At 35.7% G+C, this 27997-nt stretch overlaps 1 protein-coding gene across 1 annotated transcript in view; it reads right to left on the bottom strand.

The window, feature by feature from the left end:
- Positions 1-18580, bottom strand: part of LOC116169315 (FMRFamide-related peptides) — a 34533-nt gene extending 15953 nt beyond the window's left edge. The window contains exon 1 of the mRNA XM_031485380.1: positions 18486-18580. The gene's annotated coding sequence lies outside the window, so the exon portion shown is untranslated. The remainder of the gene's footprint in view (positions 1-18485) is intronic.
- Positions 18581-27997: the final 9417 nt, after the last annotated feature.

Consider the following 27997-nt stretch of genomic DNA (forward strand, 5'->3'; position numbering starts at 1 on the left):
TGTTGTTATCGTTTTGTTTTATTTCACCTATTTTCTATGCATCTTGTTTAGTTTCTAAAGTTTGAAACATTGGCAAACAATGTTCCCTAAATAAGAGTTAATCACGTATTAATTTCTACCTCGAAAAGCGACGCTCGTTCTTGTACAGTTACCTACTAGAATTCACAAGCTCTGAACGTTAATGCTATATCAATAAATCAGATTATTTGTCTAAACATGCCATTTTTTTGTCGCGATATATGTAACGGGGTGAGGGGGGGGGGGGCGTTTTATGCTGTGTGCCGCACAAGTATTGCTATTCTAGTTTCCGGTTTTCCGTACGATCAGGTTTAGTTTCCAATACAGTTAATCTCGTTTAGTAATAAACATAAATGTATACTCGTCCTTTTAGGGTAAAGTGGGTAAGTTATTTTCGCAAAAGTGGCTCCTAGATGAGAAGTAATATGTTTTTAGAGCGTGGACGTCGAAAGTACGGTAGGTACATTTATAAACACGAGATTCGTTATAATAATAAAATACGTACTGCCGTAATTTGTGACAAAACCCGTTGAAACATTAACCAAGTATTTCTCATTAAGAACTGGAAGAGGAGAAGGAACTAAAGCTAGATTTTTTGGGTAGCGCATTAAATCAATCTGTTCGCCTGTATAGTTTAAATTTTGTCAAAGTTCGAAACTAAATTAATAAACTCGCTGGTAAGTAAAGAACTGAACAGATTTTATAGCACACTTTCCAAATTCGGTTATGTTCACGTCTTCGCTAAGACAGTTTGTCATCGTATAAGGCGGGAACTTTTATTGGATATAAGGGTAGTAAAATCCACTTTGCGGCCGGTTATATCTCTTCTTATGTTTAACCTTTACACCGACGACAGTCTTTTGATAGTAAAATCGTAAATTTGTTTTTGCTTCTATCATATCGTTTTTCCGTGTCCTTACCACCCTACACGTCTTAAACATCCCTAAAGGTGGTCGACCATCCGAATTCAATATCGTACTGATTTGACTATTTTCTATCTCCCGTCACCAAAGGGGTTTTCGAGATTCTTCTTTCAAAAGCTTTCAAATAATTTGACCACTATACGATCCGGCCATGCAAAGATATGGAATCTGTACCTAAAAAAACCCTAGCTGTTGGATTTAGGGAGTGCAACAGGCTTTTGCAATAAAAGGGGCTGTACTTCTTTTCTTTTTCGAAATCAATTTCTAAGTAAACTTGCAAATTCTTTAACCAAAATTATTACTTGACCAACAGCTAGCTCTATATCAAATTTTACTATGATTGATTGATGTATTGAAGATTTCTCCACTTTCTAATTTCCTGAAATTTGACTTCAATTTTTCGCAAATTCAAACACAAAATTATCATAACGTTTGAAATGTTGCTGTGTAAACTGCAGAGAGGGTCTCGTTTCTCTAGGTTAAAATAATGCCGACGAAGAGAGCGAGCCACCCTGTAGTTGAAAATGTACGTGCTGTAAACGTAACTTAGGTTTAGTATTAGAAGTTTCAGGCTGGGCATCCTGTACAATGTATTAATTTAATTATTTAGGGCCTGAGGGAAACGTTGTCCATCGGACACAGAACTTATGGACTTTATTTAATAGTAATTGTCCAGTTTTTGTATCATAAATTTAGAATTTGTGTAATTTAAGAGTCGTTATTGTATTTAGACTCTTAATCCCAGCGCGGTTGACAAATTTTTGAATTTTCACCAAGAATGTCATTTATTTGAAACACCAATCCACTCGCCTAAATGCTAAGTTTCTATGATATGCAATGTCCAAATTCTTCTACTCTTAGAAGTCCTAAAATTTCTAACTTCAGAACGAAATTTCAAAATAATTTAATTGCAAATGTAGAGGTGCACATTTGGCGGTGAAATACAATAACGGAAGCAACGATAAAATCCAAGATTCAACGGGTCAACCGGCCTGGGATCTATGACAAGAAGAGAGAGGTAAAAATTCGACGGAAACTAATAATAAAAGTAGAAATCAAATAAGAGGAAACAGGGTAAGCTCTGCTTTTTTCGAACCGACGAGACGAAGAACAGAACTCGGCACCAATTAGAGGAAGCCCATGGATACATTCCTAGAGAGGAAAACTAAAGGAAGCATCAATCAAAATCACTCATGCAGGTACAAGAGGAAGGAGAGAGAAATAAATACAACAGGAGAAGAAGAAGCATTTAAAAAGAGTCGAAGGCTTCAAAGAACCCCACAAAAAAAAGAAAAAAAATATTAGAAAATGAATACAATGCTAGAAATGATCAGTAAATTAACATACGAAGGCAAAGAAATAAGAAAGAATTAAAAGGATCCAACTACTTATAGCGGAAAACTAAAGAAAGAAAACCTGCCGACCTGCATAGCTCTGTTGAGCTTACGTTAGGAGCTCTAACTTTGGCTACAAGGGTTCTGCGAAGGGTGCGAATCCCAGATAAGGCATGTATGTGATTGTATAGTGAGTTGAGTGGGGAGAGTTGCTAATTAGCTAACACTACGCCCACTATAACATTTAAAAAAATTTAAAACATATCTACTTAACTCAGCAAAATACACAAACAACAAAAAAATAAAAACAAGTAAAGGAAACAATAGAAATACAAGAAAAAAAACAGAAAAATAATGTCGTAGTAAACCTAGTTACAATCGGCCCATACAATTTTATTAAGAAACATTTATAGGAGTGAAAATAAAAGAAACCAGCAACTTGGCGATCTGTCTTTATGATTGAATTAAAGGACCAAGAAGAAAAAAGAAAATTCATGCAAAAGAAGGCGAAACTGAACGACAATAAAGAAACGACGATTATCATAAATAACGACACAACAAAAAAAGATAGAGAGATCCAAAGAAATATAAGAAGGATCGTGCAAGAAGAGAGAGATAAAGAAAATGACGTCAAATTGGGGCTAAGGAAAGTATAGATAAATAATCTTGAATGGAAGTGGAATTACAATACCGAAAGAATATAAAAAGCAGCCAAAAGACGAATAACCAACAATATCAATAAGAGGATGAAGATTGAAACAAGGACCAGGCAATGAAAAATATCATGATTTAAACAAGAACACACAAGACGTTAAATCGGAAACTAAGGAAAAAGATCGGAAGGAAAAGAAAGAAATAACAAACGAGCACCAGAAGGGGCAATTAAAGATAGGATACGAAACGCGAGAAGCACATATGTATCAAGAAAAATTCAGGCCATCGATTGAAAAAATCAGTAAGCATAAAGACAGTAACGAGAATGGGCAATTATTGATGGACTTATCCAAAGAAAGCAAAATTACTACAATGAGTACATACGTTGGAAGGACAGAAATAGATAAAGCAGCATGAACCGCTTCTGACGGAAAAACGAGGAATCACAGCGATCATATACTAATAAAAAATAAAAAACTGTATGCAAAATATATAAGAACATACATAGGAATTAAAATGTTACAACTAATCCCGGAAAATAACAAGAGAACAAGAAACAGAAAGTCGAGCGGAATAATAAGACGCATAACAGAAGAAGAACATAAAGATACAAACAAACAGTAGTTAGCCCATTTATAACCCGGACACCTCCTTTCTTTTTCTCATGTTTGCTTGACCCTATCTATAGCGAAAATTCAATTACCTATCTCGTCTTTCTCGTCTTCCCTTTCTTCAATTTTGTTACTAATTGCTGCTCGATCTCCTCTCTTGTTATCTCATCCCCCTCAACCAAAATGTTGCTTCCATTCCCCTAATGGTATTTCCCTACTCCCACTTCCTCTATTTTTCATTTTTCATTTGTTTATCACCTTCCAAAAATCGTTTCCTTTTTTTATTTCCCTGATTTGCTCTTTGTATTCTTCTGTTTCTCCATCTTTTTTTCTTTACATTATCTGATGTACTCTGTATGTGCCCTGGTATGTGCTCTATCCGTGTACATCGTTTCTCTATATATGTACACTCCCAGTCCCTCAACACCTTTCTTTTTTCTCTCTCCTCCCCTTCAATATCAATTGTTTTTAATAGTATTCCACTCCTTGCCATTCTAGTCTCCCTCTATACAACTCCAATGTGCCCTTGTCCATAACTATGTCTCCCTTCGTCTTTGCGTCTTTTCATTTCTTGATCTTATCTTCCCTCTTAGACTCAATTCCATTGGTTGGTGATCCGATACTATTATTTTCTATTTCTTTCAGTATTTTTTCATTTACTATTGTATAATCAATTACCGACCTCCCTCTTCCTCCCATATATGTGAATTGACCGTCCCTATCTCCCTACCGATTTCCGTTTAAAATTCTCCAACCTCTTTTTTTCTAAGAGGTGTAAGAGTCTGGATTCAAACGTAGGTTTTACTCATTACTGCTTTACCGGCAGATGGTATTTGGGGGGGAGTGGAGGAGAAAGTTCTAGGAATGAAAGATCGTCAAATACCGTAGGCTTCGTGGTCTAACTAACCGTTTGTTATTAATCAACAATTCTGCGACTATAAAATGACTCTTATTGTTACAAGAGGTGATTTCACTGGGACGTAATGCCAGTCCGCGGACATTCCATTCAAAAACTTATAGTCGCTCATTTCCCCGCAAAAACATACAAATTTGCGGGAATTAAACTTTTGAAAGCAAAACAAAAGGCGCAACGGATTTCTCATTAAACATTGAAACGTTTTACATCAGTTCACTAGCAAATTAAACGTGCTCTACAATTTTTTGCACTCTTTAAAATACAAAATTATATCTTCAGGGCAATACAGCGATAATTCGCGCTTTTGCGGGTAGCAATTTCTATTACGGTGAACGGTTGCAGTTTGTCTCCTTAATTAATTGCGCGCTTCGTCCTATGAGAATAATGATATAATTAAAGCTCTTAAATACGTTTAGATTTGGATTGTTTCTTGTAATTGGATTTGTTCTAAGATGTAGCTGCATGCAACAACCATTAGCTAATATATATAGGCAATGGGAATACATTATTTTCTTTTTTGCGCAAAGTCGGAAACATTTGATACTTTGTTGCGAATAAAATTTTAATACGCTTTGCGATCCTCCAGCTGCGCCCTCAGTAAACAGAGCGTTTTTGTTGCATTGTTAATAAGCAATTAGTACCTACTCTACTGTTTGCGATCAAAGGAGTGTAAAAAATAAATTGGAATTTTTCCGATATTGATGAGACGTATTAAACCTACAGCACATACACTCAAGGCTTGCCAACGCCTGCATAATCTGAAACAGAATTTAGGCCGAAGTTTAAGAATTCAAAAGCAAATTTACATCATAACTTAAATGCCGTTTATAGTTCTTTGAGTTAACTTTGAACCCCTCTTTCTCTTCGAATTGGCCTCATTAAAGAAAAAGTTGTCAATATCTGTATGTGAGATTTGAGTATGAATGTAAGTACGACACGTGGCGTTTCACAATATACACATTATTGCTCTTGTTTTCGATTTTTTCCTTTATCTCATCAGAATTATTTCTCTCCACCATGTGCGTCTTTTACTGAACTAATTTTCACCGAGGTATGTAAATTGTTTTTTTAATTCATTTCTTGCTGTTTTTGACTTTAGTATTGCGTAAGGTTTTTATGATACTACACGGAATACGTATATGTATAGTGGGTTGGCACGTAAAAATAAAATTAAATTTTGCCTCTTTTTGATTTTCTTTTGGTGAAGTTTACCAAGAGATTGAGTGGAAGAGCAGCTTTTCAGCTGAACTCCACCTCTCGTGCACAGATTTATATTTTTGTTCCTTTTTTCCCGAAAAATAATAAAGACATTAAAAACATTCTTATTCCCTATTTCATTGATTACCGAATGTAACGGCAGCCCATTGCGGAGCCGAGCATTTCTTGTTTCGAATTTTTTTAATTTTTAAAAAATTGTAGGGTATAGGGCGCACTATATCAAGCAGTGATTGATTCATTGGGGCGTGTTAAAATTTATTACAACATTTTTATTCCATGGGAAAGAGACTAGGTTATAACATGGGTGGCCTCAGCTGTCACATACCTACCTACATTGTGAACAGCGAAAAACTGGGAAAATGGTGTGTGGAAACGACCCGTAAGCACGTAGAAAGAATCTCAAGTTCGGTACGTTAAAACAACAATTTTTAGGGTGCTCGCGTAAAAAAGCAAGTGATCACGGTAGGCATTAAAAAAAATCGTCAAGGGTGTACAAACGAGAAAAAAAATAAAGTGTAAATTAAAACTTCAACCGCAAATTGTAAGGAGAGCTCTTGAAGGAGGGTGATTTCTATATTCGTTAGGGTTGCGTTTTAGGGAGTATACAGGGTGTTCCCATTAGAATTTTGTTTTCTTCAACATTTTTATGGATTTAAATGTTTAAAAGTTGACATGTTCCTAATATTGGGAACGCTACTGGCAAAAGTGGGTCGAGCGACAAGCGATAATACTATCTTAATGAATTTGACGTGCCCAAAGTGGCGCAGTCAGAATTACTCATGGTGAAGGTTGCGTGTGAAGCGCTCAATGGATCCACGGCCGTGGATGTTGATGCGAGGCCTTTATACGCATTTGATTGGGATACTATCAGATTCATTCATGATTGAAGATGGCTGCATTAACTAATTAGGGCGATTTTGGGCGTGCTACAAAATTAAAAAAGAGAAATAGGGATTCCTCCAGAAGGAACACGTTTGATTCACGGGAACGTCATGTCGTGTTACTGGCCGTTCTAACCTAAACCAAAAAGACTAAAAAAAAACAAAGTTAACCAAATTGCTGTGTCAAAAAACTGTTCAAGAGAAATTATGTGTGTAAACAAAAAACTGGGAAAAACCCTGCGCGAAAATTCAGTAGTGTTCAAGGAATAAATTAATCGTACGTTTGCTTTGAACCTATGCCAAAAATATATTCGTAAAAGTTTAAGGAGAATATAAACGTTTTCGGTAAAATCAACGGGTTTTAAACGTCGGTCGTATGAAATGGAACTCTGGAAAAATTACCAGCAAACGTTATCAATCAAAAGAGTGACAGTTTTGAATCATTCAAAATGTTTCCCTTTAGAAAGTTAAAGTTGCTCCGAACAATTTAATTCAGTTGCAGTTTGAATTTGGAAGTTGTTAATAAATTGTATTGTGAAAGCGGAAGTTACTTGACGGCAGACGCTAAATTATGTTAGGATCGTCAAACTAAAAAAAGAAAATCTTGAAAACGTCAATGTTAGTCCTCCCCAAAGGTCAAGATTCCGATATCTATTATCCGTTCCGAAGGTACTATCTCTAGAAGAAGGGCCGTACTAATTTTGTACTACTGTAAGAAAACCATCGTATCCACAGAGCGCTATATGTAAGGTACTGTAATTTTTCTTGATTTGTATAAAAACAAGATCCGGTTCGCTTTCGGAGGTTGCGTAAAAAATTATTTCATTGAAATTAGTAATCAGAAAAAAAGGTAAGTGTAGCGAATATTCCAGAAATCCCGATAGACATCGAGGCGCCATGAAAGATTAGTTTTCGGCGATAAAGAACAAAAGGGGATGTAACGTAATCTTTCCGGGAAATATGAAGTATTTTGTTTTAGAATGTTCGCGACCACTCGGGAATACTCGATTTTACTATACAGGGTGGGGACTTGCGTAACGCATCATAGGGATTTCAATGTAAAATTCGTAACATGCGATTATTGACTCCCCAAATTATTTTAGAGCAAAAATGTATTAAGGTTTTTTGTAGAAAAAAATTTATTACGTCAATCAACCGTATTAGTTCTCGATTTTTTGCATAATAAAGACGGAAAATTGGAAAAATAAAACCCTCATCTTTTTCACTAATCTGCGATGCCATGGAATTGCTATATTAGGAAACCGTTTTTAGTAATTTGGTCTTTCGTTATATTGAATTCGCTGTTCTAAAATTTAGAATCAAATTCTATCAAAAAGTATTATATTTAATGTAATACTTTTTGATAGAATTTGATTTGTTTTATAGCAGACATTCCATGGCATGACGGATATTGGAGTAGTTTTTGTATTATAAAATTCCATGGCATCACAGATTATTGAAAAAGATGGGGGTTTTAATTTTCCAATTTTTCGTCTTTAATATGCAAAAAATTGAAAACTAATAGGGTTGATTGACGTAAAAAAATTTTTTCTACAAAAAACTTTAATACAATTTTTGCTCTAAAATAATTTGGGGAGCCAATAATCGCATGTTATGAATTTTACATTGAAATCCCTGTGATGCGTCACCCTGTATAAGCAAATCGGATTGCATTACACGACAGTTCCAAATCGATGCGCTGGTGTTATGTTATAAATTGTAAGTGATGAATAATACTTACTGTTATAAATTAATCTATTTTACGGCTGAACCAGAAGAAAAGTGGTAAGCCTCGGGAAACCTGGGATTAGACAAAATGACTGGAAGAAGGCTACAAATGAATTATGAAATATGTGTATAACGTCATTTAAATTCAAGTTGATTGTATTTCCATCGGTATGATTGATGTAACCCCATCCTCCCTTTGTTTCTCTTTTGTGGTGTTCAGTTGGGAGAGAAGTTACGCACTGACACAACGAATCGAGCTGGGAAAAACTCGAAAAATTTGGATCAAAAGATTTCCTATTGCAATTTCTAGCGTTACACTTTACAATATGACCAAAGTTCGTGGCAGCCGAAAATTCTTGTCTAGTTTTCGTTTTATATATCGCTTTTGTTATTACCACTGTGAATTACTGAAAATTAAAGCCAACATCTTCCATAAATCTTTTGGTATGTTAGCGGGCCATATATACTATTTCAGCTCTACTGCACAAGTAAATTAAGACGTTCAACTTCAGAAGTATGTTTTCTAGTTAAAACTAATGCATTTACCTACACGATTCAATAAATCTTTATATATGTTGCAAGTTTCAAACTCTTTCCAAAGTAACCGACATTATAATTTATGATGGGCCATTTATCTACGGGAGGCTTATGAAATTTGTAATTTTATCTGCACCGAATCGGAAAAATATGTATAAAATCAGTCAACCTTAACACATCCTTACTATTTGCACAGGTGTAGTAGAAACGTACGGGAAGGATAAAAAATTATACTTGCAAAGGTGATAATATCAAAACTTTGCCATATGAGATCTGTACCTCATGAATGATTTATTCTACTTTTGAGAAGGTTTTTTAACGTTTATTAAAATAATAGGTATCGTTTTGATCGAAATAAATGTACCCACCTATTGCTGCAAACTAACGTCTAATTAAATACAGTGATAGAATATGTAACATCTCAGGTGCGTATTAGATGCGGATCCTTGAAATGTTGTCTCTGGGGAGACAGGTTGGTTGGAGCTCCATTTTTTATAAAGTTGGATTTTGCAATAGGAAAATCTCGATCTTAACATAATTTCACATGTGAGAAGTTGTAAAGAACTTTAAAATGGTTTTTCGTCTCTGTGAATGAAGACTGTGCAGTTATTATCTAAGAAATAACAACATTGGAAATCGTATACTAGACTGAAATTGTTTGTAGTTATTAAATTTCTACGTTATTCCCTATACAAATGTTAATCGACCCTTAGGTGTCCCTAATACCGCTTTCTCCCTTCTGCTTAATATTTAGGACATTTTCTTGTTCCTTTACAAATGTTTTGTCAGACTCATACTATACGATATTGTATAGCGAATTTTGAGCAGTATAGAACCAATTTAATGTCCATAGGGAATATTTTCGGTTGAAATACTGCCGCACCAAAACCAAAGAAGCTCATGAGATACGTTAATTTATTCCACGTTTCAATGTACACAATACATGATAGGATGAGCTTGTCGTTTTTAATTATACGTTTTTAACAAAACCTGACACATTTTCTGTTTATGCGCTGCGTTCTGATTGGCTGCGTGTCCCCTGCGTAAATTTTAATTTTCTTGCTTATTGATAGGGTGTGTCTTCAAATTTGTCAGTATTACTAATCCTTTCCGTCAGCCGAGCCCAGAACAAAACTTGTGGATCCAAATTTCGCTCTTATAATTTCAGTATGTGTTTCAGTTAGTTATTTTTCTCAAATGTTGCGTAGTCACGACCGCATAGTAGCTACGTCAGATAAGTCCAAAGTTAATCACAATGGACATTTTTCCTAATTCCATTGGATAAAATTGGGTGCCCACAAAGGAAACTTGGAGGGTAAACTGAAGACATATACGACATCAGTAGGACCAAACACAAATTGCCCTCTTTGAGCGATATGTTCGAAGGGTACCTACTGCTTTATTATGGCCTACCGGGAAATATGTACGATGGAAGACCACCAGGAATAGTTATTTTCTATCACACTGAATATGTCGTTGAAAAATTACAATAAGACGGTCAGATGTATTAAGGACAAATTTTCTGCCCTTAAAAGATGTGTATTGGATTTAACATATATGAGTATGTGTATCGTATTCCTACTATTTTCAGTGGCAACAGGCATTCGTTAAGCGACCGTAGTTACCTCCAAATCTGCGCCGCTCGTTTTCTAAGAGCGCGTCGTGCAATCTTAAGCCAATCCCTCCATTGGGTAGATCTCAAAAAAAGAAATTAAGTCAAGACCGAAAAATCATATCCAACAAGCTAACTTAGCGCTGTAGACGAAGGTTTTCGAAGAAAATAAGATGGTTGAAAATTTCTACGGCGGAAGACAAACTAGACTTCTGTAGGCGGTCCGTGCAGAGAGCAGCTGGAGGTAAAATTCGGGCCCTTGGTCCTACCTCACTGACTAGAGTCGTTCAACCCCTCAACATCACTCAATCCATACCACATGTGCGATGAACCTAAGGATGCTGGAAGGAGAGGCGACTCTAATCGTAGCCATGTCCGGCCAGGATACCCCCAACATGGAGCGTCCCTGTTAGACTAGAGCGGGGCATTCACAAAGTATGTGGTGTGCCGTCTCGTCCCCTCTACATCCTCTACAAGATTCTACCAAACCCATGCGGTGCATGTGTTTGTTTAGGTTTAGGTGCCAAGAAAGTGTTCCCACGAGCAACCTCAGGTATTCCGTCGTATTTTATTCTAATCTTCTTATTTGAAGTAGGTACTTTCGGTTTAAAGGAGGAAGGATATCAGATGCATTAAATCTATTAAAACCAAACCACTTAGAAAATATATAGGATAGTCTCGACAAATGGATATCAATTAAACCATTATCAAACGTTGTTTCCTTAACATTCAATATTCGGACACGGATCACATCGTAAAGAAACTAGCAGATATAACACCTCAAAATAAGCATAAAATACGTCCAATCTTGTTTCTTGCTTTCATGTCCACTCGAGACACCCTGTATAGAAAATTTTTTAACGGAAAACACCAACTTTAAATATGAATCAATGCGTCCGAGGAGGAAGTGCTATTTTCTTTAATACGAGAAGCAACGAGTAAACCGTAGCCGCGGCTGTGAGTTCACGGCGGTATAAGAGCGTGTGCATTTATTTACACTAAATTACGGGCAGCCCTATTTGTTTTGTTGAAGACGTAGTTCGGCATTATTTTTAATAAATCTGTGCAGAAGCAATTTAACAGAAGTTGTGTGAGAAATTTAACACGTGTTGTCCAATTACGGATTGAAAAAGGAGGCTGTGCAAGTACAGTGTGGCCGTTTGTTCAAGTTGTCTTTTTATTAAAAGTTCAACAGCCACCGAAAATTTTATTCATCAAGTCAGTTTTATTTGTCATCTAATTCTGTGTGTCGATTGAAGTTCAGAAGCTGTCAGAGATTGAGTGAGTAAGTGCGCCTTACACCGCAAATCTTGTACAACCAGATTATTTGGATTATTAAGACCGGCTGTGTACGGGGTGATATGTTAAACAGGCTTTGTAAACTTTTGTTGCTATCGGGGATTATGTTTTTATTTGTTTGTTTTGGAATAAATTTTTGTCATTGTCTCAACTAATTGTGTTTATTCGAATCCATTATGCGACCCAGATAGAGTTTTCATGTTAAATCTTTGTTCGTTTCGCGTTTTAGTTCAGGTGAAAAATTAATGGAGATCCTAATTTTTTTAGCGCATTTTCCAACTCATGTTTGAAGGCGCTGTTATGGTGACTTTCTCCGTCCGTCCTTCCGTTCGTCCGTCCGTCCATGGCCGCAACTACTACAGTTTTCAGTATATTTAGTTCGATCTTTTTGAATTCGGTAGCTTATAGCTCTGGCACCTGAGTCAAGAAAAATCTTAATGATTCTAGTGCGCATGCGCATTGCGCAGGCTGCACATTATCAACTTTTTTGGTTATTGAGATATAATAGTTAACCAAAGATGCTTCTAGTAAAGAAAAACATGGCGCACATAACTATGGCCTGTTAGGAAGTCCAAAACGAAGTCTTACAGACTAATCGGTCTTTCATCGTTTCGGGTGAAAGCACTAGAACGACTAATTAACAGATCATAGAGAGAGGAAGCTTTGATTTGCCACCATCTCCACCCGCATCGACATGCTTATCAAGGGAGGAACTCCCGTGCCAGCTAGTAGGTAAATAAAACACGAGTACCCCAAATGATTGGCATTACAACAACTAGGTGAAACACCATAACGCCCAGGAGGTGCCCACAAGCAGGGGTTTGATATCCAGTCCTGTGGTGCCGAGAAGAAGGTTCTTCTCGACGGCGAAGGTCGTTTCACACAGGGATACGCTGATGATATCGGCATAATCGGAATAGATATTAGGATATTAGGAAAGTAGCCATAAAAGTAACGAAGCTATCAAGCGCAACCCAAAGAGGCACCTCAGCAACTGCACTTAACACATTGCTTAGATCTCCTACCCATATGCATCTTCCTGTTAGAAGAGCCCAGAATTAGTAGGACAGGCAGACAGTACTAAAGGGACTAGACTAGAACGGTAACGAAATTACAGACAAACTGTATGAAATTCGCATCAAGCATGGGTACACAAAAGACGAGAAACTTATAAGCGAACTGCCCATTGCAAAAAGTTTATAAACACCCCAAACTACTGCGGGAAAGTTAAACATTTTACTGAAAAAGTCTATAAAACAAATCTTCAGCGTACTGACCGAAGTTGGAGATTTTAGAACATTCATGCAGAAGATTGGCGTCTATGGAGATGCACTACGCTGAAATACACAAACAAACGTAAGCCTCGAACCCTTAGATACTGAAACTAGTTAAAGGGACGTATATTGGAATGCGGGTTTGAACACACCGACTCTACAAAATAAGCTAGAGGATGGCGTGCACTATGCCAAATCTAATGAAATTTACGTATTTCCAATTAAAGTATACTTTCATTTTGTGATACGGATTTATTTACATATTAGTACTCAAAACAAAACGTCGTGATTTAAATGGTATTCTGAATCTACGTAATAAAGCGTTCCGATTACAAGATTTTTTTTATTTATTTGCAAAGTATTGATGTTCTGAACATTTTTACGAGAAGAATTCATGTTTCAAAGGATTATTCCCCTTTAATCGCTCAATGAGTTTCAAATTCCAAATTCTTTGCCAACGTACTGAATTACAATTTGCGTTTTAAATGCTATAACAGCAACGATTTATCTATATCTATATATAATTTGTATTTTGGTTTGTCGCCCCGCTTAATTTACCTATGCGACGAAAGCGATAAGCGTTTAGAACAATATCTCTTGAACAATTTCGTCACAGCTGAGTATTTCCAAGTTCTTGGTGTATAACGCTTGCAGAATACACCTGAACAAATGAAGTAAAAAGGCAGAAATCATTAACCGATGTCGGAAATCTGTGCAATTGACAACGGTCACGGAATGTGGTCTTTCGAACTCTTTAATGGCATCTAGTGAAAAGCATCTAGTGCAGATATAAAAATAAAAATCTTATCATTCTATTATTCGGCAAAGTCTCCTTACAGTTACGAATTAGCCACAATGTAGAACAAAAGAGGCTACGTTTTCCATTAACTTAAAGGGACTGAAACTAGTGTTTTGTAAACGGTGGGTATTTGTATACCTAATAGAAAGTTACCCCTTTGCAAACTCCGTTTTAATGAAATCTATGGAAGGTGCAATGGATGTTATTGGCACATGCCCTTCAATTTTTTTAAACGATGTTTGCTGAGAGTCGCTCAGACCTGAAAGTTAATTGGGTACCAACGTTTTGCCGGTTTGAATTATAAGAAGGATTTAACCATACGTTGATTTATAACTAAATCAATTGTTTGAATATTTCTAAACAATTCCATCATTCACTAAAATTTGAATATTAAAACCCTATTTAAATTAATCATATTTAGACAGTTTCGCTCACATATCATAGCGCATCCATATAAATTAATCATATTTACATAAGAAACATTAAAACGGGAAGTTTTCGCGCCTCATCCTGTACCTAGGTATTTTCTGTGATAGTTTATCAAGTTCAGTACACAGAATAAGTGCGAAAATCCCAGAGTGCGTCATTTCATAAAAATTATTGACTTTCACGCGCCTCAGTATTCAATTGTGGACTTGGTGGACACCGAATGAGAAATATATATTTTGGTTCTTTTCTCTTGCATCATTAGCTTTCAATGTTTTGCTTATTTCATTTGGGAACCATGTTTATAATGAAAATGCCAGTTGAAGAATAAGGTTTTACTATTCATAACATTCTTAATAACCCACGTTAGAAATACACAATTTTGTGATATGATATGATCCTACACGATTCAGAATTTCCGCCAAGACTTGCCGATTTGCATATACCTTTGAACGAATACCTTAATGTTCAACAATTTTACTATCATCCAATATGAAATGAAAGCAGTACAAATTTATTAATTATTATACATTTCGTTGACGTCATCAAAACCTATCTGAAAGATCTTTTGCGACAATATATACGACCTCAATAACTAAAATGGCTACGGAGTTAAATCGTTTTATTCTTTTTCATATGAGTTTAAGATGTATTTTATTAACCTAATTAATTTAAGGGGCACTTTTTAATTCCACAAGTGTACAGAAACTAATGACGGACGTGACAGTTGCCTTTGCGTAATTTGCGAGTTACAGCAGTTTTAACCTCATGACCAATCATCAATGTCGCGCATTTATGCGCAAATGACACGTTATCATGTAACTATGGTTGATTACACTGGATCTATTGCTACGCTTTTGCGACACCATCCTTTTTACTTATCTCTACGCATTAAATCAATTGTCAATGATTCCTTATTTAATCACAATTTTAATTACAAAAGGACAACTTTCCTTACATATAGAATGTTATTTAGAAGACTTATCCATGTGATTGAGGTGTCATCTTGTAGCAACATAGGTACTTTAAATTTCATTCGCGTATTGTTGTAGTACTGAATTCCGCCACTAGAAGTGACAATAACAAACAAAGCCAAAATGGCAGATTTCACAGGACCTAAACGTGCTCGTAGCTAGCGTTTGTTGGATGGAACAAACAAAGTCAGCAACAAGAGCTCAAGGTAAATTTCGTACGAAGTATGAAAAGGAACCTCCTAGTAGGACTATAATTTACTCCTGGCACAAGAATTTAGTTCGAAGTGGTTGTAGCATTACTCATAAGAAATCTCTAGGTCGCTTTCTTTTTTCGACGGCTGTCGTCTCATAAATTCACAAACAATTTGCGAACATTTTAAAAACGGGTTTCGGAAATTAATTTTTAATTATTAAATTCTTGATTATTCGTGAGTGGTTTTTCACGTCATTTATCAATGAATCTCTGTTTTTTGTAGTCGCGCCCGGAAATCTGAGTTAGGACTCAATTTGCGCCCGTTTTAATATCGATATAGTATTACATTTGTTAGTTCATCATGAGATGACCCACTAACTCAAGAAATGCTTAACTTTAATTTTTTTTAATGATTAATCTTAAAACCATCTGATCAATGGAACCAATAGAAAATTTAGTTCATTCGGCTCATTGTGGTACACTAGGTGGTAGACGTCTGTGGCATCTTTTGGTGCATGTGCTTACTGAGGATTTTCTCCAATTATACTAAAAATATCAAAGTGCATTAAACTGAGTGGTTCGCAAATCACGGCTTTCGACGTCAACTTCAATTTCGAAGCAAAAATAACGAAGATAGGTAAGCGGAAAATTGTCGAGTGAAAAATTTTGTTTTTGTTTTTTTCACTCTAATTGTTTAAATATTAAATATACGGAAAAAAGTTTTAATTACAATTTGCAGCTGATGCATTTATCCACAAAATTTGTCTGAAAAGTTTTTCTGTAAATTGAAAAGTGTACGAGATATAATTGATTTCAGCGGAAGTCGATTCGTGGGTGCGCGCGAACGTTCCGTGAGCCGAATTTATTAAAGGCTTGATTTAAAAGTTAATAATTTGAAGGTTGTGATGCACTGAAAAAACTGACAAAGTTAATATATTTCAATGAAACTTAATCTGTAAATACTTTGAAGTATATACTTTCAAAACTTAATACAGTTTTTCTGTAAATATCAAATTTTTTAAATAATAGACAATTATTTATAATAAGTGCTAAAATCAGACGTCTTTTAGAAAATCTAACATAGCTTTATTCAGTGCTGTGCTCATATATTATTCAGACTTTTGCCAGCTTGGTAGTAATTGTATAGAGAAGTAATCGCGATACATATGAACACACCTATGCCTCAGCTATGAAAGAGAAGGGAGTATGAATGAAGGTGAAAAAGCAGGTTAAAAGCCGCTGGCAGCTGCTTCTATGAATGATACTGATTGATTTCGATATGATTAATAAATGAAAACTCTACGTTTCTACGTGTCATTGTTTATTTACTATCTTAAAATTAAAAACTTGAAAATTGATGATGTTTAAAAATACTCTTAGGAAAATTTGGTATGTTTCAAAAACTAATGAAGTTATCAGAAAACTTTTCAGACAAATTTTGAAGGTAAATGCATTGGCTATAATTTTTGATTTGAATATTTTTCTGTATTTTCATTATTTAAACAATTAGAGTGAAAAAACAAATAACATTTTCGACCAAAGTTCTTCCGGAAAATTGCTTACCTAAATTGGTAAAGATTTTCTCATATTAAGCACAATCCTTTTAACTACCTAAATTTGAATTTCCAAAAGGTTTTTACTTTTTGCTGCATTTTACGGATATTTTGTGTACTTTGACCAGGCTATAACGTGAAAATTATTTGGAACTTAAATTATTTTCAATATGCAATTAATTTCAAAACTTTGTTAAACGAAGGGTTCAACCTTTTCTTACGAAATAGCCCATTACACAAGTAGTTACATTAAGCATTCCTTATTAATATCGTGCAGTTGATCAATTACAGAATAATCGATGATTTCAGATTCAGGTATGAAAAAGATGAACTGTAACAGTAACGCAAGTAACTTGTCTATCGTACTGTTTTAATCCATTATGGAATAGCTTCCATATGTTGGGAAGGTATGTATTATGTTATAAAATATAAGGCTCATGCACAATCTATTGTTCTATATTTTATTATTTTTTAGTAAATGTAAAGCAAGGAAATTGTTTCTGGCGGCGCTTTTTTTTTGTTATTTCAATATATTCGCGGTTAATTCCATTCTATTTCAATTCGTTTAAAGGAAAGGACTTATTTCGCAACGAGGGATCTTCTCGGCGCACATTTTTGTACATATATGTTTGTGTTGTAGCAATTCGGTAAATCTATCATGTCATAAATTTCGAAATTGCGAAAGTTTTGCCAAAGAATCTTCTCTAACCTATAAATTACCAATATGCGGTAACCTAAAAATAATAATTTTTCTTATACCCAGCGTTCTTTTAGGAACACTCATTGCTTTTATACAGAAAGACTATGTTGACTGCAGTGAAAAGATATTTGAAATAACACAAGCTGTAGTGCTTATTTTTTCTAAGTAAATTACATTCAGTTTCACAAGACCTTAGTTTGTTTCAAAATGTTTCCAAATTTATTGAGAATCAAGATTTTGCCCTTCCTAAGTCAGATGAAACACGGCAAATTTGATCCCATTTAAAAATATTTATTGGTATTTTAGCACTGACTGAACATTATAAGCTCGGGAGGTGCCTGGTTTCTAGGTTTGTACTACGATTGTAGTTACTCAATCATATTTAGACTTGTACATATACAAAAGAGGTACAATATATAACAAAATCCAAATTTCATTCAGTCCATTTGCATGCGGAACAAACAACGGCGTAATACTATATTTTACCGCACAGCCTAAAGAGGCGAAATAATTCAGGAAAGACATCCAAATTGTCATAGGCAAAGATGTTGCGAAAGTTTAAACTTGAATAGTAATGGGTTAGTTATTCAATGCTTTGAGTATAAAACGCGCAAAATTCATTTAAAAGGAATATTATATGTAAAGTAGATCCCTAAAGTGAGCTTTAAATAAACATCTTAAAAGCTCTATCATCGTATGTTGCGTATCTCCGCATCCTTTGAAATGCAACTAATAAACGCAAGTGGAAACTTCAATGAAACCAGTTAAAAGCATGCACTGACGTGAACTAATTTTGAATTTAAATCAAAAACGTCAAAAATAAAATTTCGCTTACCTTAAACAAACGTGTGAATAGCGAAGTATATTTTAACCATCTACTGGTACGATGTGTTGCAGGTTAGCAGGCGTTAACACAACAGAGTCCCAACAGGATAACTCTTCATGCCTTTATCCTTACGTGTCGCCTACGATCGAGGAGGGGGAAGAACAACGCGATTGGTGCAATGTCTTTGCGCAATTCGCAAATTTATATTTTTTGGAGAGTATTTTGAAATCGCGATGTGCGCAATTAATTTTCCATTCTGTCATCAATTAGGGAAGAATTAACATTTACCACGTAAAACCTCTGAGCAACCCATTTTCTTATGTGTCTTACGAAATAGATAGTCATAATTGCCTTAAATTGTACTCGCCGCATTCAACCCACATCTCGTCTACAACGGCGGAAATTTAAAAATAGAGAAATTACTTTTCGTTTTGTACGTAACGAAACCCAAATTCCATTTTTGTCAAAGTAGAAAGTAGTTATGTTCAAGGGTAATCAACGCATGATTAATTGTTTAATTGTAACATCTTTACTAACAGAATGATCTACCAGATAAGCTTAACTGAGAAAAGATAAACGGGTCCTTAGAAAAGTGAGAGAAATTATTGATATGATGACGAGCTCCAATCAAATCTGCAATTAAAATTTATAGTTGATGATAATTACAAAAGCGTAAAACCACCCCTAAGTAATTTTTTTTGTAATCTCCGACTTGCACACGGAAACTCAACTTAAACTCAGAACTTCGAACCTATCTGACTTTTCGACTTGGAAAAGTCGACGTAAAGTCAGAAATTCCTAATGTATCTCGAAAGCAAAAGACAAAGTCCACACGTACTTTGGCCTCATATTCGGGCTTTTTGTACTATCTTCTGACTAGAGTCGCCCGACCCTTCAACATCACTCAAGTCGTGAGATGAACCTAAGGATGCTAGGGGAAGGGCTCTAATCGTCCAGCCAGTAGGGCAGTATTAGAAGATGCAATTTTTCGCGCAATAATTGCAGCTGCGTTTATGAGATGAACTCAATTGTGTTTCCCATTGAATATCTAAAAAGGACTTACAATTCCTCCCATCGCTCCACAAAGAGAAGATTTAGCATCTTCATCTTCAGACTATCTTTAGGCAGCCTCTTCGTTTAACGAAGAAATTAGAACTTATTGCACGGTAGACCGCCGACCAATCACAGCTACTTCTTTTACGTACAGCGGAGAATCCCAATAGACGGGAAGCTCACAGTAATAGCACATTATGGACAGCCGTCGCCAGCAATTTTCAAGGGGCAAATTTTCATCTGCGTGGGTAGCGCCTACAGAAAGGAACAAATCCCATAATTTGGTACGAGGTTTTCGTGCAGTCAATTACGATTGCATTCACTAATACCTATTCCCTTTCGAGTCTGATTTACTTTTTTGTAAATGTTTTTTAAGAACAGAATGTTTTTGCAGTTATCGTGTTTACAAACAAACACCATTGACTTCCCTAAAAAGCTTGCTTCTTCCGCTTATAAGATGGAGGAAGAGGAAGGGGACCCAAAACTATTTTCATTCACATCACGTTGTAATTCGTCTCCAGAGAGTGCAGATAAATCGCATTTTTTAAAAAACCGAAATAACTTAGTAAATAGTTGGTTATAATTAGGTAGTAGCATACTATATTTATTTATTAATTGTTTATTTATTTATTTATTTATTTACTTATTTATTTCTGGTATTTATTGTTAAATGGGTGGGGTTTCAGCCAAGAGCTGCTCTACCAACCCAACCTACTATGCACTTACAAATATCCATGCTCGAACCCGGATTCGAACCCGGGACCCTTAGTGTCGCAGTCGGGCTTCCATGCCACTGCGCCACACAGGCCGGCTTAGCAATGTTTCCTTTTTAGTAGTAATGGAGGGGGGACTCTTTACACATAAACATTTAAAGGCCACCTGGCATACATTCAAAATCTACGCTATATAGTGCAAGAAACAAACTTTTAGATAACTTCCCCGAAATATTGCATTTTCCCTTGGAGGTATCTTCCTCCAACATTTTCGAGATATTCACAATTAAGTTTTTACATTGTCCGTGGATGTCTCTCGCCTAGACGATCTTTCCGCCCTTTGGGAGTACCCTCCATCGTTACTCCGTTCTGCATTACACTGAAAGTTTTGACATCACCAATATGTCTCTTCCCGAACTTCCACTTGCCCTTTATGAGTACCCTCTTCCGACACTTCGTTTTCAAGATATTCGCTTCGACCTCGCCAATAGATATGTCTCGTCCAGACGATTCATTTTGCCTTTGAGAGTATTTTCCTCCGACAAACCATTTCGAGATATTCGCTTAAATTTTTGACATAACTAATTCCATTCGTTGAGAAGGCCTTTCATTAGAGTACCATGAAGAATAAAACCAATTCCCCCCCTTTCCTTTTGATAAGTGGTCAGAAAGAAGGGCGGTAGTTGGTAAAAACAGTTCATACCATGAAGGTTAGAACGTGTGGTTCACCCCCCCCCCCACCCATTTTCAAAAGTTTTACTGGGAACCACTAAAGGCATGCATGCGCAAAATCAGAGCAATTGGTTGTCGCATACGAAAGTTATGTACGTTTTACTTTCAAAAACAGCATCTCAAGAAATAATTTATGAGAGTGGAGGGGTCTTAAGACAGCAAAAATTCCCCTAAAAGTAGTTCAACACAGAAGTGGGTCAGGACGGACAGAATTTGGCGTTAGGTTAAAGCAAAAAAGTCAATTTAAATGCGCTACAGAACACGCCGAATTCGTCAGTTATTGAGGTAAATATTTTTGGATTTAAGGGTCCGTTTTTAGCGAGTAATTTTTCCGGTAGTCATCAGAGTCGCCACCATCGTGATAACGTGATTATGTTCCCCACTTCCAACCTGCAATTGGTGGCTCTTTTTTTTGTTTTCGCTTTTCGTCTCGTATAATCCAGAGTGCCTAAGATATGAGCCAGATTCTATTGTGTTGCAATTTTTCTGGAAAAAGCTAAACTTTTACGAGAATACACCACTGACGTGTGCTTTAAGAGGAGCACTCCTGCCGATAAATGGCGAAAGAATAGAACTTCACCTAAATTTTAAGCATTCAAATACATTTTTTACGAATGAGTAAAATGCGATATTCTACTCTTTCCCCATCTATCGGCAGGAGTGCCCCTCTTAACAAACGTTCAACGTTAACATTCCTTTTCTCTTCCGGCCTTCCGTTATAGGTAATATGTAGGTATGCGGTTTGTCTGTGTTCAATGTATAAAAAAATTAATGCGATTTTTGAACAACAAAAAAGGACACAGGGACGTTAAATCCCTGTCAAACATCAGCACTCACTGATTGGATTTCATAAGACATGATTCGCCGCCTCGCCTCGCTCTGATAGATATTTGTCCGTATCCCACCTTCGCCTTGCCCTATTCATTCATTACATTAAATTAAATGGAGATTTTAAAATTATATCTTTAGGCACTGCTACTGCACATATTGCGTTCTATGTGGTACGATTGATTATTCGCGTCAAATCACCTCCAATGTCCAATCAATTAAAAATTAATGCGATTTTTAGTCAATATCAATGTTTGAGGCCCCAAAAAGATCACTTAGAGATCTGAAATCTCAAAGAAACTTTTGCGCTCACTTAATTCACGGAAAAAAAATTTAAAAATGCTTCATAAACATTTTTGAAAAAAGTGGCGTTATCGATAGTGATTTATGAGGTTGTGATGGAAAGCAATTCCCAGGATGAGTATGAAATATAATTCCTCCGAAGAAGAGACAGTGATGGCTTCTGTTTTCCCGCTATTGAGGATGTAACTACCTACTGTACGACACGACGATTGGAAACTGCCTCCGCCTGCCACATTCCAAGGAACCCATTGCCTCCGCTCTTTTATGGAGCAGCCAGTGGCGTAACTTCATTTTAGAGGCCCGTCTTCAGAAACATTTGGGGGCCCTTTCCTTATATCAGCAATTTTAATGTGTACATATAGAAAATAGTGTCTTGATTTAGCTTTGCTGATTTTGCATTTTGTAATTCATTGGTTCACAAATCACAGGTCCATTGTAAAATTTAGCGTCACTGCGTTCAGTCAGAATCCAGTTGATTTTGTTCGAACTTTAATTGTCAAGCTTTGTGTAGTATTTGTGCCATAACAAAAGGTAATAATGTCCTTAATTTTATTTGACTTCAGCTATTTGTAACTATGGGTAGGTAACCCCTGAATTTGTTTGTTATTTAATTGTTTCACTTTAAATGTTATCCTTATTTTGATTTGTTTATATTGGCCATTTCCTTCGATGCTTAAACGTTTGATTAGCGACTTTGTGTATGAATCTGCCTTTTTTACTCGATCTGGTACCTCCGTGTAGAGGTAAATGTTGGAGTGTTAAAATTACTTAGCGGCATTCATCTCGAAATAGAACTTCAGTAAGCTTACTATATCCAGGACCTCCAGATACCTTCTGGATTTGGAAAGGAGATTGTTCACCTATATTTACCCTCCGTGAACAATGATTCAAAATTTTCTTCGGACTGTAACTATAAACTGTAAAAGGAAGCATGTGCATGACCCTTCGTTTTTTTCAATTTTTTTCCAGAATTTTTTATAAACGAATTAAATGTTTTGTACATTTCTTGCCGGGGCCCCTTTTAAGTCGGGGCCCGTCTTCATTGCGTACCTTTGAGGCATTGTAGTTACGCCACTGGGAGCAGCAGGACAAAGCGATGCAAGCTTTATAGGAGAATCGATTGTGTCCGTCTGTCCGTCTGTGAACACGATAACTGTCAAACGCTTGAACCGATTCCGTTCAAACTTTGCACAGTTGACCTATATGCCACAACCAATAAGCCTATTGAAAATGGGTCAAATCCAATGACCCCATAGAGTCACACCGAGGTGCTCTGCCGCTTTTTGGATTTGCTTTAGGGGTTTATTAAATTTTTATGTGAGTTTTGATTATTTTAACATTCCTGACGCAAATGGAAATCCCGAAACCGTAAAGTTATGTTTACAAAGGATTTTGCAGTAGTATTAAATTTAACTCCAGATGCATTACCTATACATTACCTCTATACCATTGATTATACCATTGAATTGATAATTATAAATTCAAATATTATACTGCAAAAAGAAGCTAGCTACCAAATTTTATAAGATCCTCATCGAATATGAGGATAATTGCCGCTCTTATATTCAACTAAAATCTGATGCAAACGCAAGCTATTATTAAGATCGATTTTATTTATGGGCGACATGATTAGGATATAGGACTTTGCCATAGATTATGTACATTAATCCCTACATTGTTAATTAAGCTTATTAATGAAGTTATTTACACTACAAATATGGACAGAAGCTCGTGTTTCAGGGCACCAATATTGCTTGCAAGACTATATGCATCAATTAATTTTTAATAGTGCAGTTGAAAAACTATCCTCGCAATTGACTTTACTATAATACAATTTGATTCCGATGTGTGAAAACTGAAAACATGATATATATTGTGGTGGGATTTGCTGTACGTGCTCGTAAAGCTCTTACGATTTTTCTGACGGTTCGTATAAAGATACGGGCTTTATTACTTAATCTTTATTTATTATTTCCACTATAAAGTTCCGCTTGTTACTTAGGTACTCATTTTATACAGCTCACCTATTTGTGACGAGACCATTCTCGTTTAGACAATTAGCATCCATATTTCAGGTAAATTAGTAAATACTAGATGGATTTCTAAGAAGCCAGGTACCCATCTACCTCAACGGGCACTTTTGTAACCGTAAATTTCAATACCCGTGTTACGCTCTATGTTTTATTCTATAATAACCCATTTTCTTCCGTTCGTTGTCGCTAGACGTTTTCTATTGCGGTAAGTTTTACAAAGTTTTTCAGCAACCTTTTCACGTGCTAGCTCCCTCTGCTTCGGCAAAATGGTGTAAGTAACATTATTGTGTTGAAATTCATTTTTACATTGATGATCTCAATCATTTCAATGCATTTACTTATTTGTACCCAGTCTCGTACTTAGTCGAAGCTCTGTGAGCATATTTTTTTCTACTCACCATTATTATTTTTTTATTTTGGTTTGAAAAATGTAGAGGTAGCAATTCTTTTATTATTTCTCGTATCACCATCAATCTTTGAATTTTATGTTACAATTAGTTGTTGTATTTACATTTTGCATTACATGCTGACATCGTTTATTGAAGCCTGGTGTGCTCCAAGCTATTGTTTGAATACCGTTATCCGAATCATGTTTTTTTCTTATGATGTGTAGGAGACCGTAGAGAGACTGCACCTCATACAACTTTGATCCTTCCCTGTATCTCTTCTCATCCAGACTACAGCTCTTGTGTCTTAGCAATACGAGAAGGGGGGTCGTATAATGAAATTTTCTTCTTCTTTAGTATGTGGGTCTGTTTGTGTGAAAATCTACTTGGATACTACTTGCATTCACACCTGCACTTTGTTTAAATTAATGGTGCCCGATTTCCGCAAATGATTAATTTGTCAGTTATATGCCCGGTTTTTTCTTGCGGGTTCATTTTTTTCCTGTCTTTTTGGTTTAACGGTGCCAAGCATCGTGCGCAATATATTTCGTTTTTCTTGTCTTTTCTTAAGCACAAAACTCTAATGGCCGTTTGAACCGACAAATTTAAGCGGAGCTTAGCTTAAGCGTAGCTTAAAATCCATGGAAACGATTATTGCAACAATGGTTGCCATGGATTTTAAGCTACGCTTAGCTAAGCTCAGCTTAACTTTTTCGGTGCAAACGGCCATTAGTTTTGTTTCATTCCCTTAAAAATTATGTGTTACGTCCTTAGGTACAGCGTGGCAAGTTGACGGCGACACATAGGAAAATAAGATGGGAAAATACCTACATTTTCAACAATTCCTGCTCCCCATTTCATCCTACACGAAAAATAAAAACATTCACGGATAGATAATTACTTAAAATATCCATCGGATGACATAAAAATAGGCAACTGTGAGGTCTCATGCAAGCCTAAAAATTAAATTAAAAATCCTAAAAATTGGTAAAAACTGGTTGGCCATGGAGTGACGTGTCGCACTTGCTAGGTACCAACTACAAAAAATTGTTCCTTTGATTATCATCAAATTTCAACCACGAAAGGGTGAAATAATTACTATAAAAGATTGGCCTGTCATCAAACTGAACTCATAAATAAAATAAATAAATCATGAACTTCGCCGTGTACTATTCCTCGCATAAACCGATTTTGAAAAGTAGCGCGAAACGTCTATCATTTTTTCTTGAAAGATAGATGGCGTTGTTTATAATTTCCTTCCAACTGTGAATATACAGGCTGTTTCACGCCAACCCGTTATCCAAAAGTATTCAGGCCCTAATTAATAATTCAATCTGAAAATTTGCATTGTGCTTCATGATCTATGGAAAGAAAATATTATCATGATCGTTTCATTTGCGATTCTACCGGACGTAGTGATGTTAAATTACACGTTTTTTTAAAGTGCGTAATATTACGTGTAAAATTACCAATTTATGTATTTTATGTAATTTATGTAACTTACCATTTTAAAAAAAACCGTAATTTTACAGTAAAATTACCAGTAATTTATGTTTTTTACGTAATTTACAAATATTTTTGTAAAATTACCTGTCATTTATGTTTTTTATGTTTTTTTTAATACTCCATAAACCTTTTTGAATTTTGTGTGTTTGAAAACAAAAACACTTGTTAAATTATATATTTTGGTGTATTAAATAAAATACCCAAACAGTAGGTATTTCGCCATCACGCATCGTTTGGAGGAAGAAGTTCCAGATCGCGAATTAGATGCTGTATCATCTTCATTAAACTTAACTAGATTCAACGGTGAATCGTTTACGTTGGTAGTACCGTTGATGGTCTGTGGTAGTACCGATCAAAATGTATCAAATAGGTATTACATTTATGTAACTTACAAAAATTACGGTTTTTTACATAAAAAACGTAAGTTACGTAAATTTCATAAAAGACATAAATTACATAAAAAACCGACCTCTTGTAAGTTACGCGTAATATAACCGTTTTTTATGTAACTTACAAATCGTTATTTTACAATCCACATCACTAACCGGACGTCAATGCCAACTGTCTTATTTTAGATTGAGCACCCTGTATTTTATTGCATTTTTGAAATCTACATGAAAATTTACGTCCTTTGTTACCACATTTCCATATATCCAGCATCAGAGGTTTTCGAGACTTTTCAAATTCAAATTCCATAATTCAAATTCTCCAAAGTCCAAATCACAATGTACATTTTTTTCAATTTTTATAATTGTATTTATTAAATTGGTGTACACTTAAAAAATATGTACCTTTGTACCTATAGTTGTTTAGGTACTTAGGTATCTATTCAAAAGGCATTAGGTATAAGTAAATATACTTTCATGGTAATGTATCTAGAGCAGGTTTTAGATACAATAAAAGTACCTAGATACAAATACCTAGGTATATTACAACACTGTAATCAAGAGTATCTGGTTAAGTAGTTACTGTAACACTGTCTGTGGTCACAACAATAGTTATTTATATAACAAGAGCGCGAAGTTCAATTTCGCGCATTGAGACCATATATATAAGAGTATATATGATTGAGACTGAAGGTATTTTGACGAGGCGAAGCCGCGTCAAAATATCAGTCAAATGCGCGAAATAACTTCGCGCTAGCGTTATATACAATATTTCTTCTACAACTGAACCGATTGTTAATTAAAATTGCTGTTTAAGTTCAACTTTGTCACGTGCGCGAAATACTTTTTTTCTATTTCGGTGTCACAATGATGATTTTGTACAAATGTTTTCGGCCTAAAACAGTTGTACAAAGACAGTGATTATAGTCGTTTTTTTTTTTGGTAACTCATCTCTTAAGTTGGCAGTTACTAGTTAGTACAAGTAGGTACTTCGTTGGGTACTTCCGTGTTTGAACTTCAAAATGTCAGTCTTACTACGCTGCCAACCTAAAACTTAACGGCATAAAAAGTGTTAGTTCTAATGTTCCCTATAGTTTATGATAATGATTTTTTTAATTAAATTAAAGCACCGAAATAGAAAAAATAGTATGAAAAACGCGTGTTACAATGCTTTATTGTAATACGACTATCTTGTGGCACGAGTGGCGACGCGAAGCGTAGCCACTCGTGCCACAAGATAGTCGTATTACAATAGGTCGCGTTGTAAAACTTGTCTTTCAATATACTATTTTCACTGTTGATGATTTCGCGCACGTTGTCAATAGCAACCTTACTTATTAATTAACCGTTTAAAAATCTAGTACTTCGCGTTTCGAAATCCGTCAGAAAATGACAGGTTTTTTTGACAGTTGTAGAAAAATTATATTTTCACATGCCAGCCATTCAACTGTATACTAACGTAACATACAGTTCAATGATGCCAGCAAAGATCATGCTACACCTTTGAGGCGGTTAAGTAGTCACAGAGTCATTGACCTCCGCAGTAAGCTATAATAGCCACTTCCTTGCGGCGCCACCTTT

This window comes from Photinus pyralis, unplaced genomic scaffold (genome assembly GCF_008802855.1).
Source record: "Photinus pyralis isolate 1611_PpyrPB1 unplaced genomic scaffold, Ppyr1.3 Ppyr1.4_LG4, whole genome shotgun sequence".
NCBI classification, from domain to species: Eukaryota; Metazoa; Arthropoda; class Insecta; order Coleoptera; family Lampyridae; genus Photinus; species Photinus pyralis.